Source organism: Haliotis asinina, chromosome 1 (assembly GCF_037392515.1).
Source record: "Haliotis asinina isolate JCU_RB_2024 chromosome 1, JCU_Hal_asi_v2, whole genome shotgun sequence".
In the NCBI taxonomy this organism is placed as follows: Eukaryota; Metazoa; Mollusca; class Gastropoda; order Lepetellida; family Haliotidae; genus Haliotis; species Haliotis asinina.
The window spans coordinates 27,569,733-27,582,654 of NC_090280.1; the positions used below are offsets into that span (position 1 = coordinate 27,569,733).

The 12,922-nt window shown below is 41.1% G+C and overlaps 1 protein-coding gene across 2 annotated transcripts in view; it reads left to right on the plus strand.

Moving 5' to 3' along the window:
• Window positions 1-2,536: 2,536 nt before the first annotated feature.
• The window catches only part of LOC137289724 (monocarboxylate transporter 5-like), a 30,460-nt gene continuing 20,074 nt past the window's right edge, over window positions 2,537-12,922 (plus strand). Inside the window, exon 1 of one of the 2 annotated variants that reach the window (XM_067820870.1) lies at window positions 2,537-2,710. The gene's annotated coding sequence lies outside the window, so the exon portion shown is untranslated. Of the gene's footprint in view, window positions 2,711-11,093; window positions 11,206-12,922 lie in introns of those variants that run through there. The other variant, XM_067820872.1, reaches the window with a different exon arrangement.

A 12,922-nucleotide genomic window follows, 5' to 3' on the forward strand; every position in this document is an offset into this window, starting at 1 on the left:
CAGTATCACAGACGAAACCGACAAGATCACTACACCGGCACCTACCCAAAATACTTGTTTCGTATGAGTTTGATTTTATGCCTGCACATCGTCGAAATCAGATCGTATTAGTAACGGCCTAACGGACTCTGCGGAATTAACGCCATTCAATAGAAGAAGAGAAACGTCAAAGCAGACCTAGAGAACAGGCGGGACGGACAGGTCTTTGACGCAATGTTATACGTGTTTCGTACCTCCGGGTCATGGACATTTGATTCCTCATACATAATACAGCTTAATCAGTAAACGTGTTTGATGGAATTAATCTATATCTCGTCTTTAAATAACCTGGGGACCCCATTGAAGAATAGCGCTTATAGAACTCGCCGTAAGCGTGTGTCAAACGCGATTGGGTGGACTGGTTTTATCAATATGCTAGGTCGTGTTAGTTAGTTTGTTTGTTTGTTTGTCTGATACTGCACCCAGCCTTATTCTATCCACATGACGTCGGTCTGAAAGTAATGTGATGTAATGCATACATATCGCCCAAACTGGATGCTGCGATACATGTCAACTCAATGCCTTCAGTCGGGTATTCCTATAATCATGGAATGGTGAAGACACATTCTTGTCCGGATCTTCACGGGCTGCTTCACAAAGCATTCGTAACGTTACGAGCTGTTGTAGCTATACAATATACAATATGCAATATACAATATGCAATATTTTGCGAACGTCGTAGCGCCATGAAGGCTTTGTCGATCGGGATCTTGAAGGTCAATTCTGACCCGAACCTTCTTTTTGGTATTTCGTCTGCTTTGTACGCACGCACATACGCACCGATACTATACCAGTTCAATCAGACGCGCTTGGAATGTGTGCATCGTTAAATGGTTACACCGCATTACTTTGCGTCGACGTCAAGCTGTATATGTTCGCCTAGCTGTGTCTTGAAATAACTATTGAATTGCTGTCAATCGGCTGACAACAGCCCTGTGTGACGCAGCTGATATATTACTTACTGCAGGCATGTGTGATACAGCTGAAATGTTGATGACCACAGGCCTGCATGATACAGCTGGTATATTGCTAACTACATGGCAGTCTCATACAGCTGGAACATTGCTGGTTACAGGGTTGTGTCATACAGCTGGAACATTGCTGGTTACAGGACTGTCTGATACAGCTAAAACATTGCTGGTTACAGGACTGTCTGATACAGCTGAAACATTGCTGATTACAGGACTGTCTGATACAGCTGAAACATTGCTGGTTGCAGGACTGTGTGATCAGCTGAAATATATAGATGATACTATATGAGTGCTCATGTCACACTGTTTACAACAAAAGTGTCTAAATGTTGTTATTTCCCGAGCGAAGGATATACCGAAATTTAGGCACGAGTGTCGTAAACAGTATGATATGGTCACGAATATAATGTTCTGTTTATTACAAAAGTCGTCACATTGAGAAAGCAAACCAAAATCTACTTCCAAACATCGGCTAGCTACAGGCCGTCGTCAGCAGAAAAGTGACGTCATAGCATTGTTCATGACGTCAAGTCACATGACAAACTGACATTTTGCGATAAGGCATCGTATGAAAATATTAATCCCGACATTTTCGTCCTCGTGGGTAATAACATTGATTACTGACTACAGACCTGTGTGATACGGCTGAAATATTACTGACTACAGTCCTGTGTGATACAACCGAAATATTACAGACTACAGGCCTGTGTGATACAGCTGATAAATACTTCTGGCTACAGGCATGTTTTCAGAAACTTAAACTCCATTTAAGTCGGAGGTTAGACCCAGTATTCGAGGGAAATTTAGACGTGCATTACAAGGTGTTTTCACACGACAGAAGGGACTGTATCTAAGGAAGAGACACACATATATATCACGTTAACCACTATCAAAAGCATCGTGTATATTTTACATAAGCGTGTACATTTTTTCTAGAGCTAAGTGTGTACTGTGACAATATAACCACGGAACTGTAACGTCGGTTTTGGGCCTGGCCTGACTTTCACGTTCTGTTGTTTGACAGGTGCTCAGGCGGGTGCGCTACCGACAAGCACCTGTTCCTTGTCACGGGTCAGATTGCCCTGATAGCTGCGCTATCAAAGTGAACACGGACATTACAAGTAAATGGCGTTTGAGGTTCATCTATAAAGGTCAAAGTGTAATATGTGCTAAAAATCATCTCTTAGATTCCCCTCTACCCCGCTCAGCTGATTTTCCTGATCAATTGAGCAGCAAGCAGCAATTTGAAATCCTCGAGCTGGGCGTCGGTTCGTGCACACCATGCTGCACAGGCTCGTGCTCCACGCGCTGACGGACGATCCCGGTAACAAACAAATGCAACACGTTCTCTCCGACAAATACATGCAAACCGAAGACTGAAACTGATCACTAAACGGTCATAACATGTCATATTGTCCTGAAACCCAACAGCGAATGCATGCTGCACCCCGACTGCAATTGGACCATTGTGCATTACATTAGTGACGTCACATATTCCGACCAATCAAAACCGCAGATTCTTGCTCACTCCCCTTCCCAGCATATAGGTCGCCGACGATCAGCTGTTCTCGCTCGAGACGACGAAGTACGAGCAAGGGTGTTCGGAATTTATCAAGACAGCGTTTGGATAATAACTTTTGTACCATTTTATACCGGAATTAGGGGAAACACCCCTTTTCCATCCCACATGCGGCGATAAGGTAGGTTGGCTGGTGTTGTTTCCCTCAAATATACGGTTCTATGTAGCCCACTTTCTTTGTGTTTCCAACCGGCAGAGCTGCCCTGTTCAGCTGTTACGTACTGATTAAACTACGATCAGTCACTGCGATATTATGTCATTTCCTAGTGTGTTTATGATCATGTTTGCCATTTTCACGCATGTCATAATCGTACGACTCCTGTATTTCTTTGTATCTAGGTTTTAACCTTGATATGTAGGCCTCGGACAAAGAGAAACAATGACGACGTTACCCAGAATTCCATTTGGTTAATAATTCATGAGCTTCACATACTTCCATAGTGTATACACAGGGAACGCACAATTATAATATTGTACTCAATCCAGTGAAAAATATAATATACATTCAAGCCAATAATTTGAACAAATATCTATTAAAAACGTTCAATAATTGGGGGAAAATATTGTTACCCAATTTGAAAAATTCTACATTTTCCAAATTGGGCAGAATATGTTTTTTTCCCAGCGAAACCAGCATCAGCTGCGAGATATTTTTTTCCAGGAGTTTGTGAAGATGATCTCAGCGGCTATATTTAGATCAATTGGTTCAGCGCGGACGACGTCAGCTGCGCTCTCGCTATTCACACATCAGCATGTCGGGATTTCTTAAAGAAGACCATTTTTTAATGCTTAGTTTGCTCCAAAAGGAAGACTATTTTTTCTTAAAATTCCTACACACTTTACAAAAGTAACAAATGTGCTTTCGTGTGATGCTCATTATTGTCGCGTTTGCATATGTTGATGAAATTGACATTATTCAAGTTAACATTATTCAAGTTAACATATTTCCCTTAACCTCACTGTAATGACTTTACATCATTGTAAAACTACTTTACGTTTTAGATTCACTGAAAGAAGGGCGTTATTTTCCGTTCCTATATGTAAAAATAGTTTTAGAAATATTAGTTTAGACATGGTCATGTGACGTCAGAGCTCGAGACAGGCATACGTGCTTTCCATCATGAGAAGATAAAGACAGGACATAGTGAATATTGTCAAACATCGAAATGGATTGACAGACAAATTTATTTTTCATTTGTTTTTACGAAAATCATTAGTTTAAAGAAACCCTTCGTCAGTTTAAAGAAAATCTTCATCATTTGAAAGAAAGTCCAAAGAATTCAGTAATATTTAATTTAATCAACAGATATGCTTCACAGTATACAGTGTAATTTACTGATTGAAATATTGAACTTAATATTATTTTCCAAATTATATTATATCATAATATTCCATTTAAAACCAGTTTTCATTGCTTTGGATTATGTTATATTTAATGGTAGTCGCCGAACACGGCTACAAGGAAAACGATCAATTGGAGCGGTGCGACTGAAAACCGTCGCTGGAGTGCCTCCCGATAATTGGTTTGTTTGTTTGATGGTTCGCGTTTAGGTGTCTTTGTTTTTCAGGTTTTTTGTATCCACGAAGGGAGCATTGTATCTAAGTTGAAACTCATAACACAAGGGGTCATTAACGAATTGATATTGGCTGTATTCACACCACGGTCAAAGTTCACAGAGAGAATAAGACAGTCGTGACGTCACGATGAAGGTGTAACCAGTTTGAATATCCAGGTGCAACTGAGACTGGTATACAAGTTGGGCTTGCATCCGAGTGCAACATCTTATTTATCCTGTTATTGTAAAACTGTACTGGTTTTGTGCAAAACACGACCTAGAAGAAATCGGAATATCGTCAGCCAAAGGAAAGTGAAAGATGTCTTTGAGATTTTTTGAAATACACTCTTGTTAAAATACGAAATAACTAACATCCGGGTATATCGAAGTGGAAGATGTTTTTGAGTTGTGTTAAAATACAAACCTGAAAAAATACGAACTAACAATACTTCCGACATATCGACCATGAAATTACTTGATTTCTGACACGAACAACGGATGCACAGTTCAACTCAGTTCAGAACAGAGCAAGTAAATGCACTAGCGAGCGCCATCATCAAAGTTAGCTCCATCAACGACAAACTGGCCGTAGGGAAGTGGTCCGCACATGGGCTTCACAAGGGGATTTCGCTAACTCATCATTTCTTGGCAGTGGCCTGTTTGTTCAGAAATAGGGTGACTCCATTGGGGAGGAAGCGGGGCAGGGAGCTCGGGAGATTGTTTGGCCATCAGATTATATATAACTAACTGGTCACTCGTAGGAGAGTTACAGCTTACACAATTGGAAACATCACTGATGAGTCAGCGAGATGGCTAATTTCTCGCAATCTCATCATATTTACCTGTTCTCAGGTGTAAATAAGTCCGACAGGGGCGGTGGGGTGGCTTTGTCGTCCCAGGGTTCGATTCCCCACATTGAGGCCCATTTGCGAAAGCCAAACAGTTGTAAACGAGCGTCGTTTTGAGTGAAATCAGAACTCCCCATGTTCTTTTGTCTTGTTCGTGTTGTTTTGTGTTTTTGGTTTTCTTTGCGAACGAGTGCCCTTTTAGTCACTCAGGGATCTGCGGATTGTTGTCCGAATGCATTGGTTGTCCGATTCTGATCGTTTGGACTGTGAAGATCGGTAATATCAGCATACTGAGCGAGTGTGACTTTATGCCGCTTTGAGCAGCAGTTAAGAAATGTTTATGGTTGCACAAACCTCTGTTTCAATATCTTTATGGTTGTCTCTGGATGTGCTAAAATTCTGTTTCAGTGTATTGTTTCACAATAAATGTCTATCAAGATCTCAAACTGCGTGATCCTGTGTATCAGCATGTGCATCAGTATGACTGATTGATTGATCCCGCGCATCAAGCTTTTTAGCAATGTTTCTTATTGCGTAATCCTGCCTATCAATGTGTCTATCAATATCTCTTATTGCGCAATCCTGCCAATCAATATGTCTATCAGTGTTTTGATTGCGTAATCCCACGCATGAACGTGTTTATCAATATCGCTGATTGCGTAATCCTGCGTATCAATATGTCTATCAATATCTGTGATTATGTAACCCTGCGTATCAACATGTTCATCAATAACTCTGATCACCTAATCATGCGTACCAACATGTTTATCATTATCTCTGACTGTGTAATCAATCCTGCGTATCAACATGTTGATAAATATTTCGGGGTCGTTCTTTTCCGGAAAATGTTACCTTTGACTTTCGGTATGCTCTAACATCGTCAAGAAAATGTGACTAGTGATTTTCGTCAGTACTCTCTGCCTTTGTGACGATTAAGTCACTGCGGATTTTCTTCACTACTCCGTCATTGTCAGGCAAATGTTTCCACTGACTTACGACGTTGTTCAGCAGTCAGTTCCATTGAAGTCGTGGTGTTATAATTCCATATCGTTTTGCGCAACATTTATTATTTTTCTGAATGCGACATGTTCCTTAAATCGACAGGACGTGTTTTCACACTCAAAATATTTTCAGTTGTAGGCGATAAAACTTGTCGTTATTTGGTATCGCTTCAATGCGGTTAACGTACGTAGGATGTTAAATATAATCTCGCGTCTTCCTCTCTCACGTGCTTACTGAAAGTACATATTTAGCGAAGACTTTTAGAGATAGAGAAAAAAACAGTATTGAGAGCTCCTGGTGAGGCTTCATTGAGAAGACGCTGCAAGGAGCTGATCGCGCACCTGCTCCACCGCCGAAGAGGTGATGTTCTCACGCTCTTAATTATCCCCAGGAACTCGCAGGGTGCGTGTTCGGGGAGGTTTGGAGTTTTCTGAGGAGAAATGGGAGGGGTTTGTTAGAATCAGCTGATGTTGCAGACTTGCCATTACGTGTTGGCGAAGATTCGAAATCCATGACGTGAGGGGTATGTATTGCCAGAATCAACTTTGAAACTTCTCGTTTTTTCTTTTCCCCGCCAGAGAGAAAGCCATTCCAAGACTGGCGTGTTATAGATGATAGCCTGTTCAAACTGTTCATGTCAGGTAAATTCCTTGCTAGGAACATAAACTGCATCACACATCAGACAGCCATCAAGTGGATCAGTGATCGCAGCTGTACAGGATCGTCTCAAGGCAGTAGGGTAGGCAAGTGGTTAAAGCGTTCGCTCGTTGTGCCGAAGACCAAGGTTCGTTTCTCCACTTGGATCTAACATGTGAAGCGCATTTCTGGTGATTCCGGCCGTGATATAGTTGGAATATTGCAAAAAGCGGCGTAAAACTAAATTCAATCACTCTTCACTGAATAATGTTACTTGTGCGTTGTAGAATATTTCAGCACGGTGAGGCTCAGTAAAGACATGAGTGTATTACATGTCGTGTCTGTACGTAATTGCTGCCCAGTATAGTAGGATATCTCGTGACCAGGAAGTGCTTATAAAAGCAATGTGTTCAGTCCGAGAAGATATGGCATATTGATGATGCCAATGAGAGGGTAACGTGCCACTAACAAGCAGGAAGCGTGGGCTTGTTTGATGTCAGCGTCGCCGAACTAAGATACTGTCATCTGTATCATTATATTGTAAAAATTATCGGATTGGGCGATGGTGACAACATTAGAACAATTTAGAGATAATGTAATATTTGGTTGTTTAACGCCACAAAACAGTATTCCAGCTACAGGGTGTCCGTAAATGATCGAGTCTGAACCAGACAATGCATTGATCAACAGCATGAGCATCGATTTGAGCAACTGAGAACCGATGACACGTCAACTGAGTCACGGAGTCGGACAATTTGATCCCGTATGTGGCCTCATACGACAAGCATGGGTTACTGAAGATCAGTTGTAAGCCAGAGATAATGGTGTGGTTTTCAACAATGGACCATGCACATCTCTCCCGTGACATTAAATGGCAAGACGTCAGGCTCTCATATCGTAAGTATCCCATCATTAGGTTGGCTAGTGACATGATTAAGTTACAGGGCCCTGTTTCACAAAACTCTCGTAAGCCTAAGATGTCGTAACTTTTCTCGTAGCTCTCGTTCCTGGCATACTGTAACATAGGAGGTGCAAATGCTACGAGAAAAGTTACGAGATCTTAGGCTTACGAGAGTTTTGTGAAACGGGGCCCTGGACTGTAGGTTACCACCGGTATTACGCAATACGCTTTTCGAACGATTCGTAAGTGAGTATTTTTCTGAGAAACGATATGAAGGGTAAGATATAAAAACAGTTTTTTTAGACTAACGCTAGCTTTGTCGCAGAATATATATATTGAACTTACTTGAACTGAAAAGGACCTTGGTGAGATGAGGAAATCGTAGGGCTTCCACATTGCATGGAGGACTGGGCAGTAGGGAAAATAGTGTGGTTCAGGACTGTGGGAATGACTATTGACCTCCCAATATATCGCATTACCCAGTTATCGCATATTCTCGACACGTTCGTAGCCCTACGAAGTTCTAAAGCCCATTCTTAACACTTTGGTTACAATCAGAGTTAAGAATTCTTATTTCGTGAAAAAGGGCCCAACATCGCAGTATATTCAGTACAGTTTATTTAACAGTGCACAGTCCTATAACGAGCACAAGAAGTTATCGTTAGTGGCGTTCTTCATATGGCGTAACGTGAGGCGATCATTACCACCAGTTCTTATGACCAGCGCAGATACTGATTCTCAATAAATAGATCATATTCCACTTGACCCACACTATGATGACGGGAGACTGTCTGTGGCAAGAGATAACTGAACTCAGTTACATCGCTCAGTTCGAGTTTCTGTTATATTACGAGTGAGTTTTTTTACGCAATATCTAATGAAGTATTCCAGCTAAAATCAAGTTTGAATCCCTAACACGCATTTCCGAGACGCCTAAGGGACGTAAGTCTTCACAACAAATGCAAGTGAAACGTAAGGATGATCAGTCCAGGTACATAACATGTGAGAGATTAGGTTCATAACATAGGACCAGTGGATCTTGGAGGCAAAGGGGGACAACTCTGATCCACAGCTAATCTCACGATCTTCGTTTATTCGTTATTTTCTTTATTAAAGTAAAACCCTTTAACTAGTTCCAGAAAACTAAAGTACATGCTAATTGCTTTAGTGTGGTAAACGCGGTGTGGTCATACTTATAGTATATAGTTCAGAAACCAGCGTTAATTGGCCTCTCTTCACTTTGTGACCCGTACATTATACAAATTATAGGACACGTGACGTAGTTGCTTATCATTGGTTGATAATGTTGAATCAGAACGTGCATAATTATCGGAATCACGTGCCATATATGTTTAGAGCTTCTTGTTGTGTGTCAATTGCGTTATCATTAACTTAATAATAATCCATCATTTGTTGCCAGTATTTGCATATGAGGGAGGATTGTAACACGCGTGCGCAGAAGGCTGTCTAGACACGACATGGGTCAATGAAACCCTGATCTCTGGACGTTTTGTACATTAGGTTATCTTGCCACGTGACTAGCCATTGTCTCAAGAGTGAATATGGTTTATTGCATTTATCAATACCCAAGATATATCAAGGATGGGGAACACCACAATTGTTTCCGCTGTGGGAAACCGAACCCGGGTGATCGGTTTGACGATCGGATGATTTAGCCACAAAGCTACCCCATTATCCTCTAGTGAAGTCGAGCGGGTGGGTAGACGCGTGATTAAAGCGTTCGCTCGTTACACCAAAGGCCCGGGTTGGATCCCCACATGGGTTTAATGTGTGAAGCCCATTTCTGTTGGTCTCCGGCGTGATGTTGCTTGAATACTGCTGAAAGCAGCGTAAAACCCATTCGCCCTGATGACGTCAGTCACAGATACAGTCATAATACACGCTTTGATAATTCAGAGTTTCCAGTTTAAGTATGTTCTTTCAAGGGTAATAAAACTTTTATTATGATTCCATAATCGCCCAAAAGGCGATTATCATAAATGATTATCATTACATACTTCAACAATAACTTCACAGTCTGCTTGTTCAATTATTAGCGCATAAGTTAAAAGTCGGAGTCATCGTTCAGCGCGATTATCAGCCAATGGAGGAACCGTTGTCTGTTTGAGGGCGTGGCCCATTGTTTTGTTTATGGAAATGTACGCTCGTAACCGATGGTTCGATTAGCCAATAGCCGCAGAATCAATTGCAATTTTATAAAATTTCTATTGAAAAGTGTCCCCTTCACAAAACGTTTCTCTGAGAGTACATGGTATTTCATCAGAGACATATTCGTATACACGGGTGGTAATTTCAGTTTCACAAATACAGCAGTCCCCATCTTGAGTATATAAGGGAGAATGTTCACTGTCTAACTTTTAAATACACTGTAGGGTACGCCATTTCTATACTGACATACAACCAGGATTGCAAGTATCTTGTATTTTACCGTTTGTCGATACGTCAACGTCCATGGCAACATACGCTATCATTTTAGAGACAGTGTTGATGGGTTTGTGTTTAAGTTTCTCTTGTCAGCCAATGACATCTCCTTATCCTGCTAGTCTCGATGACATTTTCGACTTATACTGGTTCTGTATCTGGATCCGCAGACTACAAGCCTGTTAGTACGCAACGATTACGCTACATTATTCTCATTCTGACCACTTACATAGAACGTGCGTTGCACGTGACCTGTGCGATCTGATTATTGTGTGCCGCCAGATGGCGGCTGACCTTTACTTCCTGTTGGCATGTCGTTTTGTTCGTTCAGCTATAATGGTGCATGGAAATGCAAGACTTCAGGTGCGTTCATGCCGTGTTTACCGAAACAGTTTTCAATAATATTGCTCTATTTAGACAAAAAAGATTTGTTTAAAAATGATTTCACGTTAACAACATTACAATGTAAAACCACATCTTTTTTCAGACTAGAATTCGGGGCTGAGATATGTTGGCATGCATTAAAGTCAGTTTGGTGTAATGCCAATACAGACATTACCGCGATGTCATCTAACACTCAAGTCTCATGTAATACGTGTAAGTATACCTCCACCCCCTTTAAAAATTAGACTGAATTTGAGAAATAGAATGACGCATCCATCAACACAAACACACGTGCATGTCGTGTCTGCACGCGCACCTTACCCGCAATAAAATAACTGTTGTAAGACGAATCGTAGTTATTCGTCCACAATCCTTTGAAAAGTTTCAGTTTCAACGCGTCGAACCCTTAACGTATCCAGCCACCACGACGGATGCTGACGCTAATGCATGTAGATATCAGAATACCACTTTCCTGGGTTATTTCCAATGCGTCTCTCACCCTTCCCTCGTTAAACCACGACTCACAGTATACATAACCTTCACGTTATCTTTTGCGTCCAAGCGGTGTTACATGTGGTATTACGTGTTATGACAACCCAGAGCCTTTATGACTGAAAATTGCAGGTCTTTGGAAATTCGAGATTTTAAGTGACTCTATACCGGAGAGCGTCTGTAAGTAGGTCAGGTCAGCATATGCATGGCCGAGCACAGGGTCAAGGCTGATGTGTTTATGCCATCTCTATTCTTCATACACTCGACTGGAATGTAACGCGGTTCGCGAACGCTGTCGCCGTTAGGAGTACTGTGGAGCATTACATCGTTATCACCGGATATATTGGTCGCCATGGTAAGAAACGTTAATATGTACATCATTCGTTTGAAATTGTCATAGAATCTTTTCTTACAAAATCTCAAAACTGAGAACGGCGTCATATTGATTTCTTAGTAAATCAATGTGGTCAAATAGCCTGCGGTTTCAAAATGTTTCCTGAAGTGAAAAGAAACCCGTATGGACTGCTGATGAATCTATTCTTTGTAGTGGCGTCTTGTCTAAAATCCAAGGAGTCAACGCATACACTTCTTATGGTCTGTAAAGGCGCCGTTTGATAGGGCGACAGGCGGTATCTATCAATTGCAATAGTTTACAATATCGGGAAATCTCATGTCAGTGACCCGTAGTAAAATTGTTGTTGTAAACCCCTTTCATTAGTTTTATACACTACCATGATGTCGTATTTCCGTCGCTTTTCATTGCCAATGATATTCTTTGAATTACAACCTTAACATTTGGTAGACCCCTCGATCACATCTGGAAATGCTATTTTCGTCGCATTGATTGGGCAAGTTCGAAGTCTCGGTACCTAAAATAGACCCATGGATGTCGTCACATTCTTGGCATCGATCACGAGGGTGGGTTTTCCCTTGATTCCCCGGAAAAGGGACCAGGTGTCCTTTATACCTTGTTTCAGTATCGGGATGGTGAGTCAGAACATTGCCATGTGTGTGCCTTGCAGTTTTTAAAATCCAGACGGGCCTAACTATGTACATCTAGATCTAACCCACTGTGTCCATATTTTCTGATTGAAACAGTCGCAAGGAAAAATGTATTTCTGTATCGCATTGTCGTGAGGGAAGTATCACCACTTTTTCACCTGTAGCCATACCCAATGAGGGCGGAATATATTTATTTTATTGCAACATGTAGAATTCAGTACCAAGTCAAATATTTTCGTCTTTTTCACGACAAATTAAAGCGTGTTGGTAAGGACGCTTCTGCTTGTAAGAGTTGTCAAGACTGAATAAAATCAGTAAAAAATGAAACCACCTATGATGTGAAAAACAAATGACTATGTAGTCTACAAACCAGATTGTGCCATGGATGACAAGGATGTGGTGTATGTGGTCAATTGCTGATTAGCATGTTCTATATATGGATACGCCGAACTTGAGTAGGTGCTATATGCGATAACTGCCAGCGGCCCCATGGCCTGACAGCAGCAGCAGCAGCCACTTAAACATGGACTTCGCTCGGTTTATTGTAGTTATTGCGCAGTAGGGCTATAACTCTGTCATTTGAACCTATTGCACGTGTCATGATATCTCAGTATATCATATACATTTAATTAAACTACGAAATAGTATGATTGATGGATAACAGACACTATCATAATACCTGGTTACTTTGTGTTCCGGAAAATTTGATTCTTTGATTGTAAGTGTTAATATTAAACGGGTATATGGTTGCGGGTATAATTGTAGTAGAATCCTTCCACAGACTGTTCTGTTAATTGTGAAAAGGAGTGTTGTATTAATGGCTGGTAACACGTACCGTACAGTGCGTGCTGTGTGTCATGTCAGCCCCCATCTGTCAAGAGGGCACGTATAAACAGTACAGTTGCCATTTTGTTAGAAATTCTCCCCAGGACGTGAAATTAATTAAATTTGGTATTGGCATTAAAATTTTAAGTCATTTTCAAAGGAAATGTGATATTTAAATAAGTTCCGTCCATATTAACTTTAGGGGTGTGATTATTGAGAAATATATGCTGAGATGGTCCCCTGCC